At 42.2% G+C, this 12,232-nt stretch overlaps 1 protein-coding gene across 1 annotated transcript in view; it reads right to left on the bottom strand.

The window, feature by feature from the left end:
* zfhx3b (zinc finger homeobox 3b) overlaps positions 1-12,232 on the bottom strand; it is a 149,394-nt gene that overhangs the window by 136,044 nt on the left and 1,118 nt on the right. The window lies entirely within an intron of this gene.

A 12,232-nucleotide genomic window follows, 5' to 3' on the forward strand; every position in this document is an offset into this window, starting at 1 on the left:
TCTATATATATATATTTATATATATATATATATATATATATATATATGGAACATTAAGTTTAGTCTAAAGCAAGTTTATGCACTTGTTGTTTTTAATCAAACAATAATAGTTTCAATATTAACTCTAGTTCAGTGTATCAATGTTGATAATGATATGATATATCATATCATGATATATGATAATGTTGCATAAAGGTATACAATAAGACGTTAGCAGGAGACTGTGACAGCTTATAAATTCTTGGTACAATCCATTCCCATTGTTCTGTTGGAACTAAATAAAGTAAATTTAAAACATAAGCTGTGACAACGAGATCACACACAAACTTTTAAATATGGCAGTTAAGGCAGGTAAACCTTTATCCCTACCCAAAGACATTCTACAAGTTAATATTTGCTTCTGCTCGCTCATAAATTTGCATTGCATTAGAACCTGACCTAAATGCATTTTTATCACCCAAAGTAATTAGCTCAGCGTTGGCTGTAAGCGAGAATGAAAGTACTACGAGGTGGAATCCTTTCTGAATGGGTGACGGCTAGACGAACGCTGCAGACTGGACGGCTGCAGAGCGAGGCAGAGCTGCATGGGCCACCAGACAAAAGAGGAAGTAAACACGGTCAGAGTGCTGCCTCTTTAATCTGCTACATTAACTCCAGCACTACAAGGGGGAGGAGCCAGCAAGCAGGCAAACAGCACCACCACATAAAAGGGGAGTGTCAATGAGGGGGTAATAAGGAAAGACAATGAGTAAACAAGCAGGGGAAGTCCAGGCTGGGCATGCTAAAAAAGATCCCGGCTTCTTAGTGCCTGGCACACACAAAAGCCCCCCTGTAATTAGCCACCCCGATAGGTTGTTTAGCATTTGCATATAAATGCCCTCACAGGCAAACGCTAAACACGCTGACACAAGCCGTGCCAAAAACAGACGTTTGCCACACCTCTATCCCTCCAGGAGGTCTCAGGGGTCCACTTATGTCGCCCGGTGCCCCCTCCCTCTGCCCTGTCTCTGTACCCACTACAGGCAAAGCTGGCATCCAGTTAAAAAAAAAATAAAAAAAAAGAAGCAGAGAGCTCTCAAAAGTGTGGGCGCTCAGTTCTTGTTTCTGGAGGAATTGTGAAACACTGCAGCCAGGCTTCCTGTTGAAGGCCCGTATACCAATCTGTCATGTGAAAGTACATTCTCCCCTGACCGCACGGCTCAACGAGACAGCAAGAGCAGGTGTCAGTTGGCTGTTTGGTTAGTAAGGAAGGCAGTACAGATTTGTCTACGTACAATCAAACGGGCATGTAAATCTGCACACGTGTCCCTCTGGCCCGAGAAGCCATCTACAAAAAGACATTTGTTCTGTTTGCAATGTCCAAAGTGAACACTTTAAAATAAGAAGTGTACGTTTACACAAGTTGATTTAACGGTCCTTCTTTACGTGTTTCTGTGCGTCTCTGGAAGTGTTACTGCATTCTGAGTGCAAGAACACTGTTGTTGGAACCCTGTCAAAAAAAATTATAAAATTCTGTCACCATTTGGGACAGACAATAAAGTTTTCTATTCTATTCTATGTGTCCCCCCTTGAACATAAGAGGGTCTGCGGTGGAAGTGGTCTCCAGCTACAAGTACTTGGGTGTACACATGAATGACGACCTCAGCTGGAGCAACAACACCACCAGCCTGATGAAGAAAGCTCATCAGAGACTCTACTTCCTCAGACGGCTGAGACGAGCTGGTCTGGGAAGCTCAGTCCTCACCTCCTTCTCCAGGTGTGCAGTGGAGAGCATCCTGTGCTCCAGCATCAACGTGTGGCATGGAGGCTGCACAGCTGCAGAAAGAAAAGCTTTGCAGAGAGTGGTGAAGGCTGCACAGAAGATGTTGGAGTCAGCCTCCCCACCATCACAGACATCTACACCTCCAGATGCAGGAAGAGGGCCACCTGCATCATGAAGGACCACACTCACCCAGCACACACTTTTTGCCCCGCTCACCTCAAGAAGGAGGTTGAGGAGCATTAAGTGTAGAACCACTAGACTGAGAAACAGCTTCTACCCTGAGGCTGCTAGACTCATGAATCTCTAACTAGAATAATCACTGTGAAAAATCACATCATGTTGCTGCTGATCTGTTTCATGCTGCTGCTGATCTGTTTCATGCTGCTGTGTTCATTCGTGCTCATCTGCTCACACAGACTCATGTTCGTGCTGCTGTTCGGCGTATTGTCTTTGTGCTACTAGTGCTTAGCGTATTTCTAGTTAACGTTTTTCTTAGTTCATAACTTGGATCACGTGTCAAACACAAGGTCCAGGGGCCAAATGTGGCCCTCATTGACATGTTCTCTGGCCCCCAAGATGCGATGTCGAACATAAAATACTATTATCACTTGAATTATTTGAGTAATCTTTGATTATGATGTGGAAAGTGCAACAGAGAACGTCAAATGAGACCAGTCAAACTCTTGCTGAGGAACATGTGCCCAAGAGAAGATATTGGGTTTCTGACTTGAGTCAATGTAGTTTCTGAAATTGGCCCTTAGTTTGAACCAAGTGTTTAATTTTGGCCCACTTTTGTAAGTGGGTTTGACACCCCTGTCTTAGATCTTATTACCGATTTTATTTTACATTTTATGCTTTTGTTGGATGTAACTGGGCCACAGTTTTGTTCCACCTCATGCACCACATGCGATGCGAATGGCAATAAAGAACCTTGAATCCTTGAAAGCAAGGTGGTTGCCATGTAGTGTGAGAAACGACTGCTTGTTGTTAATGTCGGCCAGAACATGAGGACATTGTTTAATGTTGCCTGTCAGGCAGAAAAAAGAACAAAAACAGCTGGTTTTAAGCTAAGTTAAAGAATATCTTTATATTTTTTGTTGAAGTTTAAAAAAAAAAAAAAAAAAGATCTGAACTTCCATTTTGTCAGTCAGCTTTTGTTTGACTGTTTTGATAGCAACAATTCTTGAAAAAATAAGTTTTTTTATGAAAGGAAGGATGTGATGAGACTGATGTCGGCCCTCCCCCTGCCCTGACCACCTCCTCTTTTTTGTCCTCCAGGCCCACATTCTCTCCAGCACAAACAAAGGCTGTGTCATCTACACACTTGTCCTGCTTCAGGTGCTGGAGTTTCAGAGCTCCTGCACCACACGAGGGCTACTTCCTGTGTTAATCGTCAGCACAGCAGCTTTACCGGTCTCCTCTGCTCGCTTCTAACGTGTTTCTGAGCTCTGCTTGTGGCACAGGAAGACCACAGAACGAAAAGCCTGTCGCTCTGTGCTGTCGACCACAGAGCTAAAGCTGAACACTTGGTTCTCACCTGCCGTGCTGGCCTGTTGTTCCTCATCAGGGCATGATCCGACATGAGGAAACACCTGGCTGTAACAAAAAGCTGCTTGGAAGAGCAGCCTATTTTGGACTGTTTTTCCTGAGCTACAGGGAGATGTGGATGTAAAGAGGAGATGCCGTCCAAATAACACAAACATTGAAATTCTTTATTTAAATATCTAAGACCTGAAATGTTTCAAGGCCAAAATGTGTTTAAATGGTGCTCTAAAGGACTGCCTCATGGTAGGAAGAGGAAAAATATCTTGCCAAAGGTTTGGCACTTTGTGTGTGAGGAGGAGAAAAACTGTTGTAACAGTCAGTCTCTGTTTGGGGCCATACTCTTACCCCAGGTTGACTTCCTTTATGTGGTCAGGGTGTGTTTTGTTTTACTACTTCACACCACAGTGCATATGCACGTTTTGTTTGCCACGTGGGTAAAACAGAAATGTCAAACATTCAGCTCTGCAACAAAGAGAACATGTCACCTTTAATTTACCTCAAACAGGAAACCTGGAGATGATGAGGGGACAAAGAAAAGGCTTTACACTTGAGCCATGATTATAAATGTGCATAATGCATTCTTGGACTTGCATTAGCGTCCACCTTCAGCAGAACAACTAATAGCTGTAAAAACTAGCCCCGGGACCCAATCTTCATTCATTAAACAGTAGGAAAAATGAACGCCATGGTGACCAGACGAGGCAGATGACATCACAAAGCCGAGGTCACCAGTCTGTTACGGCCGTCTAGCCCTTTGACAGCCCCATGGGACGTCCCCCAACCCCCTCCAGCATTTCAGCCTTTTGACCAATTTTGTGGCATTGAATATGTGAATTTAAAAAAGTCTAATAGGGTTGTGTGTCAATATTACTCACTAATATACAAGGAGTAAATACATGTGAATACATGCATAGATGTATACACATACATAGATACATGTATATACATATACACATATACATATGCATATTATACACGTTACACATATTATAGACAGACAGACATAGACACATATACACACACACACACCCACACACACACATATATACACATACACAGGTACATGTATATGTATCTATGTATGTGTATATGCATATATACACACACACACACACACACACGGTAATATATATATATATATATATATATATATATATATATATATATATATATAAATATATATTATGTATGTATATATACATATGTATACAAGTATATATTGTGTATATATACACATGTATACAAGTATATATTGTGTATATGTACGTGTGTGTGTGTATATATATATATATATATATATGTATATATATATATTAAATATATATATATATATTATGTATGTGTATATACACACGTATACACGTGTGTATATACATGTGTATATTGTATATACACACGTATACACGTGTGTATATACATGTGTATATACGTATGTACATGGTGTGTGGGTGTGTGTATATAAATATATCTCTATCTATCTATCTATCTATCTATCTATCTATCTATCTATCTATCTATCTATATATATATATATATATATATATATATATACACACACATACATGCATATATTTATGTATGTATTTTGTATGAATTTTCCTTGTATCTACTGTATTTATATCTGTATGGCTCAGAAGATAGTACGCCTCCTCCTCCTCAGGCTACAAACACACGCGAGCAGACACAAATCTCCATTTTTTTTGGTATTGCTGTGTGGAAGCCTCTCTCTCTAATCAATTTATTATGAGGCACTGAAGTCCTCATGTTTGTTCATTTAACACAGGGAAAATGAGAAACAACATTTGTTCTTGGTACAGTGAGACCCAGAGTAAAAAAAAAAACAAAAAAAACATGCAGGTTTTTCATAGGAAGGAAAGCAAGAGAGGACACGGGGGGACGCAAACGCACATGAGGAGGAGACGCCCCTCAGAATAAAATAAAGGCGTAATAATGTGGCTTTGAGGAAATATTGCTTTAATTGCAGTCTGGTGTAACATTTAATGTGGCCTATATGACACCTGGCAAAAAAAAGGTTTATACACAGGACTGTGCCAATTATAATTCAGCCAATGAGAAATCTTTCATAAATCTACCAACATGCGCACTGTGAGAGCTAGATGCTTATTTGATGAGATGAGATGGGATGGCAACAGACGCTCATGCTGTATATCTTCTTTTTAATTACAATGTCTGCAGAGGTGGTACTCCGCTATAAACAATCATCTGTGCAATCAAACACAATAGCGCCAACACAGTGCATTATGATGATACAGCTTTAAAATGAAAAATATAAACTCATTATGGAAAATATTTCTCAGACTGTTCTTGGATGGATGGATGTTCTTTGTGCCACATCCGAAAAATATAACATTACCAAAAAAAAGTGAATAGCTTAGTAGCCAAGGTTTCCAAATCTGCGGGCTATCATTCATTTTGCAGCTACAAACAGCAGGTCCACCTTTTTCAATTTTATAACGCTGCTCAGGTGGTGCTGGTCAGATCAGCAGAGATATTTACCGGCATTCACGGAGCCAGACACACTTCACTGAATATTAAAAGAAAAGATAGAAAATAAATGTGCTTTATCATTCTGCCAAATGTAAAGCTCCAATCCTTTTTTTTTCCTCCCCATGGATCATAAAAAACATAATGCATGTGCATTTTCAAAAAGTTAGCAATTCTCAGTCATTTTAGCACAGCAGGAGCTAACAGCCTCCACGTCTCCCTTCTATATAATGTTTTCTGATTGTGTGTAGTCTGCATGTGTGTGTGCATCTGTGCACGTGTGTGTGCATGGACTCTGAATGTGTGTGCGATCAAGTAAAATAAACTAACACACACTCTTCAGATGCTCACACTGTTTAACAGGGAAAAACGCTCCTGCGTGCTAGCTTATTCTGCAAAACTAGCCATGCACGAGTGATTACAGCGAATTGTTATAAGAAAAACAAGAGTGTACAGTATATAAAGGCATGTACTGCACATTGCACACAAACACAGCGAAGGGGGGGTGGGGGGGTAAAGAAAGCGGCAGAAGCTGAAAGAGAGTTCACTTCAGAGGACTACGGAGGCTACAGCACTTAGAGGCCATTTTATTGCTTTGCTGTGGTCAAGTGAGGTGCACCAAGCTCAATTCCACCACAACAATGGTAAAGAGGGCCACAGAGACAAAAGAGGGCTATCCTTGCTTCTTAACCCCTTCACTGCTGGAAGATCAGTCGCCTAGGACACTGAACAAACAGCAGGCCACGCCAGGAGAAGCTACCAACTGTATATGCCTACTTTATGACAACAGCTGTTACACAATCATAATGAATTATTTAGATTTAAAAAACAATAAAAAAAAAAAAAAAGAATCCATCAAATCGGCAGATGTGGTCCTATTTATTTTAGACCTGCACAAAACAGTGGGCAGCTACACCTTAGCCACCTCGCAGTGAAAACACACGGCAGCCTTCGCTCTACGTCAATCCATTTCTGCCCCTCCCTTTCCTCTTCTCCCCCCTCAGCCGGGAACATGGACAGGCTACGACACATTTGCAAGTGAATTACTCTTTTTGTTCAGATTTCTGTGCGTAAAAACTAGGAAGAGGGTGTGAGAGGGAGAGAGTGCTCCAGCCATCGCTCTTTTCTTTTCTTCTGTCCATAATCCTGAGAAGGATAAGCTGTGAGGTACACAGAGAGGAAGTGCCACAGACCTGCTGGGGACCAGCACATCCCAGCAGTGCATTCCTGCAGCCCGGCCACATCACACACACACATATAGACAGTGGATCACTAAACCCATGGCAGGCCTGCATGGCTGCTGTTTGTCATTTAACATTAAAAAAAAAGAGAGACATTAAAAAACTGAGTTAAGCTTCAACCCTAATTCAGAAAATATAATTATATAGGGAAAAGGTGAAAAGGGAATCAGCTTGTCATGACAACTGAGGCTCAATGAAACTAACCTGTTTTATAAATGTTGAATAAATGACATGAAAATTCAAACACACTGTTTATCTGATTAGATCTATGCATATTCAACATTTTCAGATCGTAGTGGCAGGTTATTATTAGAGCAAGCACAATTTTCACTACTTTTAGTTTTTACCTGTTCTGTCAAATCAAAACTGGTCAAACAGACACACACGCTCACACACACACACACACACAGGTATGGATACATCTATTAAAAGTCACAAGGACACAGTGAGTGACCCGACTGTACATCAGGTAAAAAATTAAGCCAAATGTCTGAAGTTCTTCATTTGTTCAATTTAACAAATTAATAAAAAAAAAATGTTTGTGCCTTAATGTCTGTGATTTTGAGTAAATCATGTTTTTTAAAAAGTAAATAACTTAAAAGAAATATGAAATGGAGCTGTGCAGCCGAGGCACTGTCATCATGTTAGACCTGTCACTCTTCTCCCTCAAACACACACACGTGCACACACACACACACACACACACACACACACACACACACTTACACTGTGGCTGCACAATGGAGATTTCACAGACACAGATAAACAATGCGAGGGCAGTTATCACTCCACGGTGCACAGTAACACAGAGGAAGAGGAAGAGCTCGACAAAGAAACGAGGGAGGACAAAAAAGATGGCGTGTGTGTCGTCAGAGTCACAGGCCGGGGGGGGGGGGGGCCGTGTATTGTTCGGCAGCTTCAGCGTAGGGAGGAAAAGGCGACCAGGGCCGCCTCTGTTTAAGCGTCCTCCATGTTTTATGCATTCTGTCCTTTGTAATGATAAGCGCCAGTACGGAGGGTGGAATGTTGGCCTCCAGGGTCCAGAAGAAGGGTGGGCTTATGAGGAGCAATGGGGGGGGGGGGGGGGACTCTAATTTTTTCAGCCCTCGCAGTTCTCACTGTCATCCCTGCCACGCCTGTATTTAGACACAAAACTGCTGTTTCTCCCATCCCTGTGCACAGGACTATAGCTGCTGCCTCAGATAGGCACAGTCTGCCCCCCCCCCCCCCCCCACCACCACCACCGCCAGTCCTGAACAGCCATGCATCACACAGGCCCTACACTCACAGTCTTCACAGCAGCCCAGAAACACAACAGGGGTTGTCACTGTTGCAGCACACAGCTCTGGTTGCCACTGGGTTGATGCAATACATTTATTACAGAAGCAGCGTGGAACGTCTACTCAACGACACCGAACATCCAAATATGTCTCTTTGACTAATTCATTGTTAGAAATGAAAGCAAAGTCCTATAAACGTTCCGAGCATTACTAAACTAATCTACGTACGTCACCACAGCACCAGGATAGAACAAGAGCGGATGAAAAGTAAATGTTTCTGCAGTGATTTTCCTTCAAATTAAAACCGTCTCCATGACAAGGTTTTCATGTTGCACATTCAAAACGCATTGGATTTTCAAAACGTGTGTATACCCACAAATCTTGGTGCTGCCGCTGCTGCACGCACACGTGCTGCGACACATGCGCATCTTCTCAGTCATAAATCTCGTCTACCGCAATGATTCAACCAAGATTGTTAACACGATAACATATTGCGAGAGAGCAAACCACAGGAAAGCTCGCCAAGTTCACTTCAAGAGGACACAAGGATGACAGCGAGGAGGAGAACGAAGCAAGAAGGGGAGTTTTAAACAAGAGGGTGCGTTCTTTGGATAAAGAGGACATTATGGACTACTAGGGATTAAGGATCAGGTTTACAATTCATTCATGCTGTAAGCACGCCTACACACACACACACTCCCTCTGTCTCTCTCTCTCTCACACACACACACACACCTGATCATTGCATTTCTTCTACTCTCCCTTCCCATTTCCTCGCTGCCCATGGTAGAGCCTCGACCGCCCCCCAGCAGCTTGCTCCTCTCACGATAACGTGACACGTATACTGGACTCGGCTGCAGCGTGACTCGAAGACTCGGCCTTCGGTGCAGCATCGCATTGAAAAACTTCCTCAGATGACAAGTCATCGAGTGCGTCTGTCAGCTGCGCTCGTCTGAACATCTGTACAAGAAGCATCGTATTGTTTCCAGAGAGCAGAGAACACGCACAAAAGCATTTAATGAAGGCTTGCTTGTAATATTTTAGAAAATATGCAGAAGATTAACTGAAATGGAATAAATAAAAGGTGCAAAATAAAAGTAGTGTTTGAAATGCATCAGTGTTGCATTTTTACGAGCATAAATGTTGATATTTGTTTTGAATCTGTGTTAAATCTCTCATATGATTCTAACCACCCAAAGAGGGCTCCCTTCGACAAAGGACGTGGCAGCGAGTCCCCCACGTCGTGCCAGCGCCTGAGCACAGAGAGGAGGACGTAAAAAAAAGAAAGATGCACTGAATGAGATAGAAAGAATGAGATGCACAGAGAGGGGAGGAGAAGGGGTTATGACAGCCAGAGGCGCCATCTCCCCCTTTCTGTGTGATACCCCACCACACACACCTCCAAACCAAAAAACAAGCCAATCCGTGACGGCAGCAGCCGCCCTCATCCACTTTATCCAGCTGGACACGCTGATCTCACTCACACGGCCAAGTGGCATCTAAATTTTATGAATATACCTGTCGTCAAATCTTATTATAGACCAAGTGCAAAGAGTGAGCAACCTTGTGCTCTGTTGCTGTGCAGAATCTACTGCACATCATTGCAGTACAAATTGCTTTCATAGAACATCATTACTTTTTTTTTTTATAATTTTTTTTTTTCAAAAGCAAGAAAAATGAGCAAACATCTGGCACATTCTACCTAAAACGTGCACCTTTATCATTAAATGCTCGATACCTCAGGTGCAAACAAAGCATTTTTATCATTTGGAAAATTAAATGACATCTGCAACACATTTTTATTTCAAAGAATAAAAGTATTGGTTTAAAATAACTATCTAAATTCATAAACATATTTATACCCACGTGTAAACATAAACAAAATTATTTTGATTATATTTTAAATTATAAGGTGTTTTTTTTTCAAGCAAATTTCTTTTGTTAACTTTTTTTTTTAACAATAAAATTTTGCTAAGGTTATGATGCAATGTGTTTATATATACATATTCACATATTTATTAATATATTTAGTGTTTCAGTGAAATACGGCAAAATTTTTGCCGAAGATGAGCTTTGTGAGTTTTATCATCACAAAACACAACACCTGACGGTTTTTATGAAACACATGACTACATGGAAATAAAGCCAGTGACATTTCCAAACCTTTTTTTTCTTCCTAGAATTGTTATAATTAAACATAAATATGACAATGAGGCAAGGCAGGAAAAGCAGACAGGTGAGGTGACAGTAAACATTTCTACGCTCTTTGTTTTGTAACAGAGGAGGGGGAGAGAGAGGAAGGAGGAGGAGGAGGAGGAGGAGGAGGAGGAGGAGAGTGTTACTGTCAAACACCGAGGAAGGAAGATCACGAGTGGTTTTTGGCACCGCAGCTCTTCTACAGGACGCCTAAACATTTATCTGCACATTTTAAATTACTGATGAAAATCTGAATGGTACTTTGGTTTTTCTCTTGTCTACTACATCTCTGCTCGTCTCCAGCATGAAAAGCAGGGATCTGTTTACCTGACCTCTTCCTCTGTGGCCCATGGCCATCTGACCTCTGCACTCCCACCCTCAGGCCAGCCTCCCCCACTTTAAATGAGCTTCCAGCCGTGGAGCCCTAATGTTTAAATTTAATACATTTTTTTATTCCTCTCATGTTTGCATGAAGCCAAAATCGTAAATCGTCAAATGCTGACAACCATATCAACCCCCCCACCCAAAAAAAAAAAAAAAAAAAAAAAAAAACAAAAAAAACACCAGCTTTCTTTCCCCCCCCCCCCCCCCACCCCCCCCCCCCCCCTCTATCTGTTCCCCCCCATAACACTGCACACATCCCATCACTGCTTCTTGCTCGCTCGATAAACCGCTTTTCTCTCTTTCTCCGTCTATGACACGAAAAAATATGTAGATTTCCCCCTCGGACTAAATTTAGACACTTTTCTTTCTATTTGTGAAGATTTTTTTACACCAAAAATCTCCTTTAAAAGGTGGCGGCTGCTTTATTTCTTTATTTCTTTTTTCTCCTCCCTGTGCACATAAGTCTTTTATATGCAGAAAGATGATCAGTTATACATGCACTGATAATCTTTTTGTATTTTTTAGATACACAGGCCTCTTTCAGCTCAGGTCGGTTCGCAGTGCAATATGCTCTGAATTAGGAATATGAAGAACATCTTGGCTTTTTGCAATAAATGTTGGAGTAATAAAAGCGCAGACTGTGACTGAAGCATCCAAAGTTTCCTGCAGGAACTTTGAGATAAATCCAGCAGGTCACACTAAAGGGCAGGCTTTGATTTGCTTTGGGGTCAGCGTTTCTGGAGGAAAAGAAGAAGGAAAATAAAAGAAAAAGGATCTGGTGGATCACACGTGAAGTTAGTTGGAGGCAGCAGAGCCTGTGGAGGGGGGGGGGGGGGGGGGGGGGGCAGCTCGGACTCCCAGCCAGTCCGGGTGTAAAGTCCTGCTGACCCGCTGCTGTCATGAAGGAAAGCCGGGGATCGGTTCTTCCTCACCACACCGCATTCACAGAACACACACACACACCAACCCACACACGCGCACACACACACACACCATCGATTTGCATGTGACTTCGTCAGTGATCGGCTCCAAAAACAAGGCTGCAAGGAGGCAAAGAGCCACGAAAAATTAAAAACAGAAGGGAAACATGGAGAAAGTGGGGTAAAACGAGGGGAAAGTGCGGAAGGACCTAAAGACAGGGCGGAGGGATCTCACCCTCAGAGAGAGACGTGTCGGAGAAGAGCAAAACTGTCCCTGTACCACGAGAGGATTTTATTAGATGGTGCCGTTTTTGGATCTGGCAAGTGTCAAAATCTGTGAAAAAACGGGGAGCGAGAGCTGTCTCCCCCCCCCCCCCCCCCCCCCCCCCCCCCCCCCCC

This window comes from Nematolebias whitei, chromosome 2 (assembly GCF_014905685.2).
Source record: "Nematolebias whitei isolate Nwh7 chromosome 2, NemWhi1, whole genome shotgun sequence".
Classification (NCBI taxonomy): Eukaryota; Metazoa; Chordata; class Actinopteri; order Cyprinodontiformes; family Rivulidae; genus Nematolebias; species Nematolebias whitei.